The following is a 14,619-nucleotide window of genomic DNA, read 5'->3' as shown; positions in this document are numbered from 1 at the left end:
TTAATGCTTAAAAAAACACACTATTCTTCTCATACGGTCTGTCTAAATATACCTGTATTCACCCTCTGTCTAAAACGCTCCGTTTTACAGCAGCTCCTGTCTCTTTAAGTCCCCCTCCCAAAAAAAGACCAGTCTGCTCTGATTGGCTTGTGGGGAAAATACGGTGCACCTTTACAAAGGTAGTTCTCAAGCTGCGGGCGTTGCATTGTAATGAGCCTGCATGTGACATAGGAAGGGGAGCCAAATCTGAATGGCTTATTGAATCACATGTTTTCTGATCTAGGCAACCCACAAAAAAACACTCCAGCTCCAGCTACCCAAATGTATGTGCATATGCACTGAAAAAGTGAGTTTTTCATGATATGTTCCACTTAAACTGACCTCCTGTCTCTACTCTGTCCAGCTGTTTTTCACTTAGACTGCTGGGTTCACTGAAAATACCACCACAGGCAATCTGACATGAACTGTACTTGTTCATTCATACATGTTAAATGACTTTCACTTCTCTAATATATAATTTCATTACACCTTTATTTTCTGATCCGCCTGAATATTTGCCTAGCAAACATTGTTAGCAGCAGCAGAGCGGCCCTGTTTTCAATAAACACTGCTGAGAGGAGATATGCTCAAATATCTGTTTCAGATATATATGCCCACCCACATCCTTTCACACACACACACACACACACATACATGCACACACACACTCTGCAATAACGTTAACAATGGAAATGGGGAAGTGAAAACACACTGTTTGTGGTTTCTGAGTTAAAAAAAACGACACGTAAAGTTTCATTTCTTATTAACATACATCTATAGTATGTATGTTGTTGAGAAGATGAGTAGGGGCTTTCTGAAGACAAATGGATTTGTTCCATTGCAACAGAAAAGCTACCACATCAAAAGGTTCCCTGTACTTCACCTTATCTTCCACAGGAAATGAGACAGAAAGTTTGAAAGTGGCCACAAATGCTCTAAACCACAAAGACCTCCCACTCTTATCACCTAAAGCAAAAACTCCACTTGAGACCAATCACAAATCATAAAAATCAATACAATCATACATTTTACATGGGGCGTATCTACTGTTAAACACACACACTGACACACACAGGCAAAAGGCCCATCAATAATTAGGGTTAATATGATCTCACTTGAACCTGAGAGGGGATGTGTTAGTCTGCTCTTCACAGCTCTTGCAAGTGTGTGACAAAGAGAGAGAGAGGGTGTGTGTGTGTCATGTGTCATGAAGCTGCTCTGTGATGGTCAACCTCTAAACGCTCCAGTAACGCACTTTGGGTAAGAGTTTAATCCTAATTTTGATTCAGTGTGTAGCAGGAGGGAATGTCACCTTTGAGGGAAAACAGTTGATCTTACAGATGGAATGTTCACAGCGGCTGCAGCGGGTGTAGATGGCATCTCCATTTGCTGAGCTGGAGGTGTTGATGATCATGTTCTCTCTCCTGGTGTTCGCCCTCTTCACACTCACGGGGATGCTCAACGAGGCATGTGCACGCTCAAATGGTACGACTGCAAACACACACACACACATCTATTTAGTCCCAGTGTTATTTACTCCATACGGAAAGCTAAACTCTTACAAAACTTTGCATTTAAAATATCAGTGGATTTAGATGATAATAGGGGTTAAAAAAACAGAAACACCTATGTATGCCCAGTTTTCAGTTGATTAGGTTAACCTAGTTAAAACTTATAATGTTCCATTTTTGTTGAAACGGTTTTAGAGAGGTGTTGATTCAACTTTATGATCATTTTGAAGGCTGTAGTTTGTATGACTACCTTCGTTAATATAAATGTGGTGAAGAAGATTATGCAATATAATACCAATGATACTGGCAATGGAGTGTATAGAAGGGCTGTCCTCAACCAAAGAAATTCTTAGTTAACTAACACTCATACCATTTTGTCGACTAATCGATTAGTTGATTTAATCGACAGATCGTAAAGCTGAGTTTCTCCTCAAAGAATCACACGAAAGCACCACTTTAAATCTTGTGTTTACCAGAGATGTGCTCATAAGTTTCTTAAAAATAAATTATTCCGCATGAAAAAAGCATAAAAAATGACAAAACAACTAAAGAAGTCTTAGTCGACTAAGACCAAAACGACCGATTAGTCAAGGTCTGCAAATTAGCTATGCTTAGAAGTCCTATATACGTTGCATCGGTTGCACTTTAATTAAGTGTAACAATGCCTATGCATTGTCCCTGTCCTTCAATATCCATCAATGTAGTTACAACACTGTAAACTACAGCCTCAAAGATTATAGTGAAATTAATTCAAAATCAATCTGAGGCAGAGGCTTGTTTCTCAGATATATTCTTACTTAAAAAAGACTTAAAACCCATTAAAACAGAACACCAAAGTACTCTTTCATCTTTCCCCAAAACTTACTGATACTTACAGTATACTCTATATATATATTTTTTTGCTCTTCTATTATTAGTCCAGATGTCCTCTTAATAATTCCATGCTGTCTGTAAACTGTACATACAATATATTTAATTCCTATAGATTTTGGGAACAGTCATGAGCAGACCGCATACAATCTGTGATGTATAAAATAAGTCATGTATAGAATTAAAATATGTAGAACTAGAAGTGCACTCGGAGAGTGCAGACCTCCGCCAAGGCAGGTTTCATGTACGTCGCTCAAGTGGGCACCCTCCACCGCCTCTGAGGTTGATTTGATGGTCTGCCGCAAAGCCTGTGTGTGGATTCCTAACTCCTTCAGCAGTCTGAAGCTTCCTACTTCAACCAGATAGACTTTGGTATTCCAGCCACGCTCTTCTGCTTCTGCTTCCAGCTCTGCGTAGCGTAGTTTCTTACACTCATACGTCTCCTCGACCCCCACGGGACTGTGAGCTCTATGATGTAAGCAGTCTTCAGTGAAGGGGCCCAGAGTATCAAATCCGTCCTAAGATTTGTGGATACAATCTCAGGTGGAAAGATTAACTGCTGGCCGACATCCACCAGCATCTTCCAGTCGCGGGCCATGCAAAGGTGTCCTGTTTCTGGCTTCTTGGTAGAAGGATGTTTGGGCCTTTCCTGTCCTTCTGGGATGAATGTTGGATTGGTTGCTCTCGGCGACAGGGAGTTGGTCGTCCCCCACTTGTTCTCAAGAGCTAATGCCAGGCTCTTGAGGACCTGATTGAGCCGCCAGGTGTAGCGGCCTTGTGTGCGGCTGGTCCTACACCCTGTCATGATTTGTTTGAGAGTCGCTGGAGTTGGGCAGAGAGCACAGGTTGGATCCTCACCGAACTCCTGATGGAGACTCTTTGGTGATGGAGGGACGTCATATGTAGCTCTGATTATAAAGCTAATTTTGCTTGATTCCTCCAGCTGATCTTTCTCTTCTCAATGCCTTCCCACCCACAGACTGTATATACAGTAATAAGTGGACGTAGTCACCGTGACGTCACCAATTGGTTTGTGGACTGCTGTTTTAAAGCCTCGAGTTTGGCATTTTGGCTGTCGCCATGTTGTTTTTTTGCAACCAGATGTGACACGAGAGGGTGGAGCTAAATACAACCACACGCTGAATAGGACACTTCTAGGCTACCAAAAAGGTTATAATTAACTTTCATGAACAGAAAACACACTGTGAAAGGGATAAGGTTGTAAGACGGAAACACGGACAACGGCGTGGTAGCAACCTGTCAACCACAAGGTAGCCACGCCCTAAAGCATACCCTGCTTTATGGTCTATTTGACTCTAAATGGGACCATCATTTACTAAATCATCATGATGTATTGAATAAGACTTGAAACTAGCAATTGAGACCATAAACTCATGTTTACAATGTTTACTGAGGTAACAAATCAAGTGAGAAGTAGGGTCATTTTCTCATAGGCTTCTATACAATCAGACTTCCTTTTGCAACCAGAGGAGTCGCCCCCTGCTGGCTGCTAGAAAGAATACAAGTTTAAGGCACTTCTGCATTGGCTTCACTTCTCAGACCCGGAGGTAGCCCACTGTTTTCACCGCATCCATTGCTTCTGTTTAGTATCCCACTTCTTGCCATCTCCTCCTGTCGGCGCACCTCCTTGACCACCAATTTCCTTCGCTCTGACGTTGTGGCCTTGAGCCAAGTTGTTTCGCTTGCCACCAGGCCAAAGCCTCCTCTTCCCTGCTGATTCCTCAATGTCTCTGTGTCTCGGGACTGATGTAGCTTGCTGCACTGCGTCGGATGGTGTCCATTTCCGCCCAGTTAATAGGGGTAGTGCAGCATTGCTGATGGTCTTGTCTCTGGAGTCCTTCAATGTCATCTGGAGTCTTACTTCAGAGCACTTGTATTCCTCCGCACAACTAGTAAGAGGTAGTTCAAGGACTCCTTTGTTGTAGTGTCTGATATTGCTTAGACATCGTAATAATTAGGGATGCACCGATTTATCGGCCGAACATTGGTACCGGCCGATTTTTGCCTTTTTGACTGCAATTGGCCTATTGGCAAATAAGATGACATTCACCGATGGCCGTGGTCAATGTTTATGCATTGTGTTGCATTCATTATGTGCCGGCTAAATGTTAGGTTGTTAGCTGCTGATTTAATTACATTTAATTTATGTTTCACAAAATGTTTTTGTTGGGCTATGTACAGTACTGAAAAATAAATTCCTCTCACTGAGTCGGTGGTTGTATACAAGCTTAATGGGGTTTTTGGGCTTAATTTGTACGATTTAATTTGTGCTCATTCAAGATATAACTGAAGGGCTGACTGACTTTAAGAGTGAAGACATTTCACATGTTTTTTTATAATGAAGATATCTTTGTTTCTGGCACCAAAGGGGGAATAAATGACAACAAAATAAACAACAACAAAACATTGGTATCGGCTATTGGCCAATTTTTTATTTTAAACATTGGTATCGGCCCATAATTTTGCAATCGGTGCATCCCTGGCTATAATGCATATAAAAAAATAATCTTAAAGATGCTTAATCTTCTTTTACTGGAGCTTTTCACTGCATTTCAAGTACGATAATGATTATTTTATAGATGGTTAATACATAATACATGATTTGTTTTAAATATATCATAGATTTGTATTCTAACAGCACAACAGCACAAACAAGTGCTAGTCATGTTATCAGTAATTTTCTTCTTCTTTCAGTGTGATTAAAATATCTTATATTGAGGTAGAAAACTAAAAGAAGTGACCACTTGTATTATTTTCTATCCATCAGAGACAAACTCACAACCACAGAGTGAGGAGCTGATCGTCTGACGAGGTTCATGACTGAGAATGAAAAACTTCAGAAAGCAACAGCTGTCTCGTTCTTCCTGTTCAGTGGCTTATGATGACGTGTCAGTCTTGTGTGTGTGTGTTTTATCAGTTACCAGAGCAAAGTCTAATTGTTTACCACTTAATGTGTGTGCACATTGTTGTAGGATCCAGTATTACTGGCTTCCAGCAGGATGCAGCACCAAGGAGTGGCCTAAATGTTACACTGCAATACATAGATCAATAAAGAACGCCTGCTTCAACAAACTGTTCAAAGACAGTATCTCAAGCCTGCTTTCTTTCCTCTTTAAGAGTATGTATGTGAAGCTACACAGCAGTACTTTTATTTTGATCTTCAGATCTGAAAGAAGCTGCTGAGATTCTTCCTACTGGTAAGTCTCAAAATCCTATACCTATTTTTTCTTGTTTTATCTCGCTGTTGGATTTGCTCAACAAGGACTATGCCTCAAGCAAAGGTCATCTCTAATTGAAGTCTGCAGCTCTGGAGAGGCATTTTCAAAATCTAGGTCAGAAACTAAAGCTGCTGGAAGGATCAGAGTGAACTCTCAAATTGTTCTGCAGGAGTGAGACGTCTTGTCAGGGATCAAAGGGTGGAGCTTGTGTGAATGAGCAGATCTACAACAGCAAGAAAAATGTGTGAATCGCAGGTCTATTTTTATATCAGTGATGATATCAGTGATGATATAAAACTGCATGGTGCAACGTAAATTATACCTGCTAATGTATTAATTAATTCCTCTTTATAATTTCAATGAAGCTCTAGACCTTCTTTTACTGCAGTTCTTTCATCGGATGTGTTCATGAGAAATGTTTGTGCAGGGATTCATACTGTCACATAAGAAAGTAAAAATACGGTTGAAGTTTGACAGCGAAGGGATTTTTTGAATTCCACCAGTAACATACTATGATACTATATTATCATATACGGTAACTATGATACCATTTCTTAACTTCTTAAACACAGCATCTGATACTGCTCTGTTTCAGGCTGAAAATAAACATGAATAGAGGATTCTGCCATAAAGCTCCATCAAGACCAGGAATAATTAATATTATTGTGAACAGGGACAAATTTTGAGTTTTAAAGGAACAGTGAGTAACCTTTTACGCATCTATCAGCACAAATAGAATAGAATATTCATAACTATGTTTTCATTAGTGTATAATCACCTGAATCTAAGAATTGTTGTGTTTTCGTTAGCTTACAATGAGCCCTTCAATTCTACATAGGGAGCGTGTCCTCTTCACAGAGTCCGCCATGTTTCTACAGTAGCCCAGAACGGACAAACCTAACACTAACTGTAGCGAGAGCCTTTCACACTTTTACGTTACCTGAAGGCCACCGTAGTTCTCCAACATGCTTGTGAAACTGCAGTGACGTGAGCCGTAGAGTGTAAAACCGTGGTACCGCCCGCCGCCGTCTGACTTCCGTTGCTTCTAAAGTTGCGTGTTTATGGTAAGGATGGCCTCTGAGCGGAGCGAACCACGTTACCACGGTTTTGCACACGGTGGCTCACGTTACCGCAGTCTTGGAAAGGGAGGTTTGAGTGTTGGGGTATTCAGTTTGTTGCAATCTACAACCATACCGCTAGATGTCGCCAAATCCTACACACTGTACATTTAATACATTAAACTGATAAAACCCAGCACGACAAAGAGCACTGTATGTTCCAGTGGTGGGGGACTCGAGTCACATGACTTGACTTGAGTCGCAAATTTGAGGACTTGAGACTTGCTTACCTAACACTGATAAAAGACTCGACTTGACTTTGACTTGGTATTCATGACTTGAGACTTGACTTAGACTTGAGACAAATAGCTCAAAAGGACTTGACTTATTTGTTGAATATTTGCATTTTCTAGTTCCACGCACGCAAACCTGGCAACTGACTAGGACGCAGCAGACTAGCAGAGGCCAACGCACAAGCCAGCGATCATGGATGGGGCTAGTCCAAAAATGATAACATTTGGATTTTGTTGTAGGGTGGTGCAGGGGTGCAGTGGTTAGCACTGCCAGGTTCAAATCCGGCTTGGGGCCCTTCTGTGAGGAGTTTACATGTTTGCAAGACCCCGCTTTCGCCCATTGTTACAGATAATGGATGGATGGATTTAGTTGTCAATGAAGAATAGAGAGGCACAGGAATGAGTCCTAAAACCCAGAAATGAGTTAGCATTTTAGCACTTCCGGTTCCCTCGTCTGGAAGTCAATGGGTTTTTTTTAACGCCTTTTTTTAGATGTCTGAAATAAGGTCTGTGGTTAACACAAGCTTAAGAGATTTTAACGTTTTGCTCTACATCAGTAAATATCCCACTCGTGAATTTTGAAGCTTTTAAGTGTCTTAACAAAGGTGGTTGCTATGAAGAGGCTAAATGAGATTACAAAACATCATCACGCCAACTCGTCCACCTTTACAGCCTCTTGTGTAAACTCACGTTCTTGCGACTGTGGTGTAATTCAATTATAGCCTAATGTTTTTTTACTTCTAGCTGGCAGCTCACCCGGCAAAGCATACCGCGGAAGAGACAAAGACAAAGTCTAAATATATTAGAGTAAAAAAACCTTTTGATTTCTGAATTGAATGCATGTGAAATGAACAAATCAATGAATATGCATAGGTTTATGTAACAAATGTTTTTTTATAAAATGTGAGCTAATTTCTAATTTAATTTTATTATTATTATTTTGTTTATGCCACATCGTTTTTAATTAATTTCTCCCACCTCTGGTATGTACACTGAGGAGCATGATTCATTATAAACAATGAACTGACTGACTGAACAGTTACATGGTTGTACGGCCCTCTGGTGGTAGCAACAGGCTACTGCACCTCAAGCTGTGTGTAAACAGTATTGCTATGAAAATACTTATTTTTATGTATGTAATGCAAAGCGTTTATGATGACAAATACATTTATTTTAGTATGTGGATAATGTGTATTTAACATGACAATAATCTGCAGTTTCACTATGAATTCCAGACAAATCAAGTCCTAATTTTATCCACATCATACATGTATATTAGCCTGGCTCCAAAACTCTGATTTGCTGACCATAGCTCAGATTTGTTAAGTGGTTCAAATAGTATAATAATACATGTAAAGCAGTACAAGTTTGTCCACACATGCAAACATGAAACTGGTGTAGTGCATAAAAAGATCCAGAACAAGTTTTGTGTTCTCACAAAGGACCAGAAAAAGTCAAAATATTCTTCAGAGAGAAATCTGTTTTGTGTAGTTCTGCTTATTCATCGAGTAATATTTATTATTAGCATTAACATTTAGTTTCATATCATATAGCCCTGATGCTGTATTCTAATGTCCGCACACTGTAGCTCCTTTTAAGTGCAATTTATTGGCACATCTCACAACTACCTTCTTTTACATTTTTTATTGCTATCTTTCATTATTCCAGCACCGGCCTACTACGGTTTTGGATGTGCACGACCACTTTACATTGTTTGGATTATAATGTAAACACTTCAAAAGGGGGCTGTGATCAACCTGAATTTAAATCACGTTTATGCTCATTGGAAACCTCATAGTCACTGTTTGCAATAAGTATTGAGCTTTTTTAATTAGGGCAAGACAAAGATCATGGTTCAGTGAAGATAGAAATTTTCCCCATATTTTAAGTACAGATAAACACTAAAAATCTATTACTGTACATTCAAGCATGGCTGAACTCGTGTTAACTGTATATGCACATGTAAATGTGCATAGTAAAGGATCATATGACACATTATGTTGAGTGTGAACTCCTACTTTTAAATATAAAAAATGTTAGAAGTTGTCCTACTTCATCTCTTGTAAGCCTATTATTGGAAGAAAAATAACACAGAGAGATCACCGAAGATGATTTGTCAGTTTCTGTCATGCATCGTAATGTGAAGATGTTACGTAATGACGTGCTTTGTGTTGGCTAGTTGTGTAGATGGACCTGCCATTTTCTGGCTTTGAGCTGACCTTCATCATCGTTGCCTTCGCCATCTTCTCACTCTTCGGCTTGGCCTCAGTCTGCATCGAACCAGAAGCAGCACATCCAGGTACACACTCCTCCTCTGCTGTCAGATACACACAGACAAATGTCAGCTTTTCTAATGCTGCATAATGTATACAGTATGTCTGTTATCTTTCAGAAGAAGGTGTCTTTGAAGTAAAGACGTCACGGCCATTTAACAGAAAGCAGAGAGTGATCACCAAGCAAGCTGGACAGAAACCATAAAGTAAAAGTCAGAGATATCTATCTTGATCAGGGCTTCCAATGTGGATTTCTCCCAAATGACTCAAAATGAACAGAAACTTCCCATTTCATTTGTTTTTTTTTAATTATATAATGTCATTATAGCACATAATGTTGAGTTATTCCAATAATAAGGCAACAATAAACTTCTAAGCCAATCAGTAGCATCTTATACAAAAGTGGAAAAGGTCAATGTTTGATCACTGTTATGTATTAACATTTTAGAAGATGATATTTTATTTCTCTAATAGCCACATTGACACTGATAAAACTGACATTGTTGACATTGTTGTTACACATTGTGTAGGAGATGCAAAAATCAAGTTTTTGTCCGTCTTCATTGAATTAAAAATTTGGGTGAATCTTTAAAATCGTCCTCAGTAACGCACTCACTGCACTTAGTGATCAGTTGTGTTTACAAGCTAAGCTTAGAAGTCTAGCTGATCTGAGTTTTTCTCACTTTCGACAGGTATTTTGTGGTCAAGAGCTTTACAGACAACACAGAGCCCGTGGTTTTGGGAAATTCTTCCCTTGAAAAATACTGCTGATACAAAGGTCGCTACCATGTTGTTGTCCGGTCTGGGAGTTGAGTTGTCCATGTTTTCGTCTAACAACTTTAACCCTTTCACAGTGTGTTTTCAATTCTTCAGTTTTTCATGAAAGTTAATTATAACCTCTTTGGTCATCTTTTGGTATTCAGCGTTCGGTTGTGAAAAAACAACATGGTAATGGTCAAATACCGAGATGGCGACGGCCAAAATGTCAAACTCGAGGCTTCAAAACAGCAGTCCACAAACCATTGGGTGACGTCACGGTGACTACGTCCACTTACAGTCTATGGAAATGAGATCCAAAAACACACCTGCTATAGGTGCCGCCAAAGACAACGAAATGCAGTTCTTCGAGAAAGTAACTTTAAATTCCACTGAAAATGACCCTGACAGATAAGTTAATTGAGAAAAAGCACAATTTAAGCAAAAACTTGATCCTTTTCTCTATGTCCTTTGTGTGTTTGTATCTACTGGTGTGTATGGCCGGAAAACAAGAATGCACTTTAAAAACCAAACCACAGCATGGACACTGGGTTTGTGTGTCAAAGAAGTTGTGAAGCCGCTGTGTCTGGGTTAGGATTTAACAAACCAAGTGACTTTTGGCCCCTGAAGACCTATTGGGGTGACATCCTGGGGGGTTAGAGGCTGCTCCCTGTTGAGTTTGCCCCTTGACCCCTGAGCCCTCCGTCACTCCTCTACAGTCAGCCGTCTAGATGCCGACACTGAAGGGAGGAGGCGCTCCAGAATAAAGACCAAGTTAATCAACCGTCGTGAGATCCTATCTTTTTCTTCACAGAGTGCAGGAGGAGAAGAAGAAAAAAAACGCCCGGCTCATTTGTGAGATGTGTCCTGATGTTCCCTACTGTTAGTGTGTGTATTGGGTGTTCACTGCTGTTCATGTGTATATGCATCCATTGGGGTCTGTATTGGGCAATCTGAGATAAAGGGTCTTAAGAGTAATTAAGGTCTGGCTGGCGGCGGCTCTCATTAGCACTGACGACCTTTATGGCATGACAACAGAGCCACTATCACTCTAACGATGGACAACGAACTGACCCATCAGATCACAATCAACACTCGTACACATACACACGCACACCCACACACACACACCCGCATAGGACTACACCCCAAAAAATTTAGACATCACGGCACATAACATCCCTACAACTCATTCTTTCACCTACACTCTCCTCTGTATCCACTTGGAGGAGTGTACATCAGTACAAACGGTTCAATCGGTTATGATAATGTACTCACAAAAACTAACATCACTACAAACAGCGACAAACTTTCAAGAAAGAATCACAAACTTTCCTTTAAAACAAGTGACAAATTAAAGGAAAAAACTAAATATAGAAATGCAAATGCTTCCATACTAGGCACACAGGGTCTAATATGTATACAAATGATGTGAAGGCTGAAGGAACTTTTAGTTCCTTGAAAAGTAGTTCCACAGACTAAAAGTCCCCGGAACTTTTGGTGGAAACCCGGCTCTATGCAAAGAACTTTTTGTCAGACCAGCAGCCTAAAAAGCAATGATATTCAGTTCACTATCACACAATACAAAGCAGTGCAGAAAATCTTTACATTCAAAAAGCTGAAACCAGCAAATGTTTGGCATCTTTGCTTGAGAAGTAACTCAATTCGTTTCAGATATTTTTTGTTGATCAACAAACAGTTGCCATTCTAAAATCAATATATATTGTGATTGTGTGTCTTGATAATTTCACAAAAAATCCTTTGAGATGCTGTTTAAGAATGTCTACACTGGTATGTCTGTTTTTGGTTAATGAACTAAATGTAATACCTGACCAATCAAGTTAATTCATCACATTGATGAAAAAATTAAAGGGAGCTGCCACAGTATTGTTCTGTGGTGCCAAATTGATATTGTCTCAAGGTATATATCGTCATATTGCCCAACCCTGATTTTAATCCAACTGAACACCTATGGGGATTTTGGATCAGTATTGGACAGCACTCTCCTTCACCGTCATCAAATCACCAAATGAGGGAATATCTTTAAGAAGAACATAAGAATTAAGAAGTTCAGGAGCGTTAAAAAGACTCTGCCAAGGAGGACTAAAGCTGATCTGGAGGCTTCTGGTGGAGCAACACCTGACTAAGACATTTTACAGTGTTTTCTTTCTTTAATGTGTTAACTATCTGTTTGTATATGACTGTTTGTCCATGTTAGGCGTACCTGTGTACAATGCAATAAACAGTCATTTTATGAGGCACTGTTCCTCTCAACAAGTTTTATCAGAGAGGAAGCTCTTTATCTGTGTGTCCTGGTCAGGAGATGATGGGAGAGGAAGAAGAAAGTGAAAATTGAGGAGGGGAGGAGAGGCTGAAGCTTCCTCTGTAGTCGTAAAGATCACAGCTACTAGGAAGACTACTATAACAGAAGCAATAACAGCAGTGCTGCAGTCTAACTGTCCAACTCTTTCCGATTTACACATTCTTCCAATGACCAAACCTGCAAAAGAAAATGGGATAATGCACACTATTCCACTTGTAGCACACTGACATTTAACTGTGTGATCATCAAAGTACATTTTGAATTGTTTCCATACATGCAGCAGATTCCTAACCTGACCCGCCAGATGGTTTGTTACACAGAACCATCTGAGAAGCCCTCACTGGAAGCTGTTTGGGAAAGGGAAGGCACTTTCAAAATTACTTGGATGAACCATCTGTCAATCAAACTCTTGCCGAAGCCAGTCGGAAGAGGAGCGAAAACATCTTTTCCATCGAGAAAAGCCTTTAGTGCCGTTCTTTGCTCTTCTTTCAATGATCTTGCCGTGGTAGCTGGTGTTACCGGTGTTACACGGTGGTCTGGCAGACACCAATTACATTATGTACCCACGTTTTTTTTACAGAAATAAAACACATTTAGTTCATTTTCGCGTGCCAGCGCCGTGTTATCACTATATAGTCGGACGACAATTCAATTCAATTCAATTCAATTCAATTTATTTTTGTATAGCGACAAATCACAACAGAAGTTATCTCAAGACGCTTTATATATAGAGCAGGTCTTAGACCGTACACCATAGTTTAGAGACCCAACAAGATCCACCAAGCGCGCTGTGGCCAGGAAAAACTCCCCGATTAGTGGGAAGAAACCTGGAGCAGAACCGGCTGTTGGGATAGATAGATAGAGAGAGAGACAGAGAGACAGAGAGAGAGAGAGAGAGAGAGAGAGAGAGAGAGAGAGAGACGACAGACACTACAAACTGAAAGTGAATGCATCTGCTCTGTATGGAGTCTCAGCTCAGAGTAGCAGGAGTCAGATTTCACACACGGGACGAGAGAGAGTTGACAGGCAAGACGATGGCGGAGGATTTGGTGTCGAAGCGAAAAGTGAAAGCACCCATTGGCAATATTTCAGATTTAAATCCAAGGCTGTAAGAGAACCACAACGTTAATGAGGCAATCGGCGTGGGGAGGACGGAGCAGTCACAGCCGGTGTGCACAGCGGAAGAGCGCCGGGTGGAAACCTGCGGCCTTGCGGCGAAAGCTCTACCGGAGAGGCCAGACAAACAAACACCTGACGTTAAAGATCAAAGTAAGCGCTCTACATATATTGATCATCATCTTTTCTTGTAAAATGTCCCTTGTAATCAGCAACACTAGTATTGTCACAAGTTTATTAAGCGGTGGGAAAATGTCCTCACTGTCACCTCCCTACTCACCCCCTTTTTATAGCATCAAATAATAATAAGATAAGAACTACCTAAAAGAAAGGGAAAAAAAATACTTTGACTTTCTAATTCCCGTCCACTAACATGGAAGAGACAGACTTTATGACCTATACTGCAGCCAGCCACCAGGGGGCGATCCAGATGTTTTGGCTTCACTTTTTGGGAGCTGTCATGTCGTCCATCTTTATATACAGTCTGTGATGCCAACTTTCAGTACTTCAGTTTTCGATACTCAATGCCACGGACACATTTTAGTTTGTACCAAAGAAGAGAGCTGATCACTATTAGTCAATTAATAGATTAGTCAATCCACAGAAAATCAATCCCACAATAGTTGTACTTGATTAACCATCTATGAAGCTTCTCCAATGCAAGGATTTGCTGCTTTTCTCTCTTTTACATCATTATGAACTGAATATTTGTTGATGGGACAAAACAACACATCTGTAGAAGTCACCTTGGACTCAATTTTGGTGGAAACATTTTAGTCTGTACTGAGGTTCAGCGCCAAACACTAATTATCACACACCAAAGAATAACCTTTAACAGTGGAGCGATGTTCATCTATGTAGTGCCAAGGTACTGAAGCAGTTTAATTGGAGGTTACCCTCTGTGTGTGTGTGTGTGTGTGTGTGTGTGTGTGTGTGTGTGTGTGTGTGTGTTTGCATGCCTCTCTCGTAGGGGAGTGTTTGAGCAGGCTGGGTAATCCCTGTAAAGACGTATAATCCCTAGGAAGAGCAAATATTACAACACGCTCTACTCAGTCACACAGAAAACCTGGTGGGGAGAATTTGGTACGATTCACTTGTTTCTGTTTTGAAGAGCAGACAGAAAGAAACTGAGAGAAACTGA

The 14,619-nt window shown here is 40.4% G+C and overlaps 1 long non-coding RNA gene across 1 annotated transcript; it reads left to right on the top strand.

Annotated features, from left to right (window-relative positions):
• Positions 1-1,086: 1,086 nt before the first annotated feature.
• Positions 1,087-5,602, top strand: LOC119485627. The gene is made up of 3 exons (XR_005206315.1): positions 1,087-1,299; positions 1,395-1,524; positions 5,209-5,602. It is a non-coding gene; the product is annotated as an uncharacterized LOC119485627 (long non-coding RNA).
• Positions 5,603-14,619: the final 9,017 nt, after the last annotated feature.

The sequence above is a fragment of the Sebastes umbrosus genome, chromosome 3 (assembly GCF_015220745.1).
Source record: "Sebastes umbrosus isolate fSebUmb1 chromosome 3, fSebUmb1.pri, whole genome shotgun sequence".
Lineage (NCBI taxonomy): Eukaryota > Metazoa > Chordata > Actinopteri > Perciformes > Sebastidae > Sebastes > Sebastes umbrosus.
The sequence above is the reverse complement of the archived record's forward strand: the minus strand, read 5'-3'. Positions and strand labels throughout refer to the sequence as shown.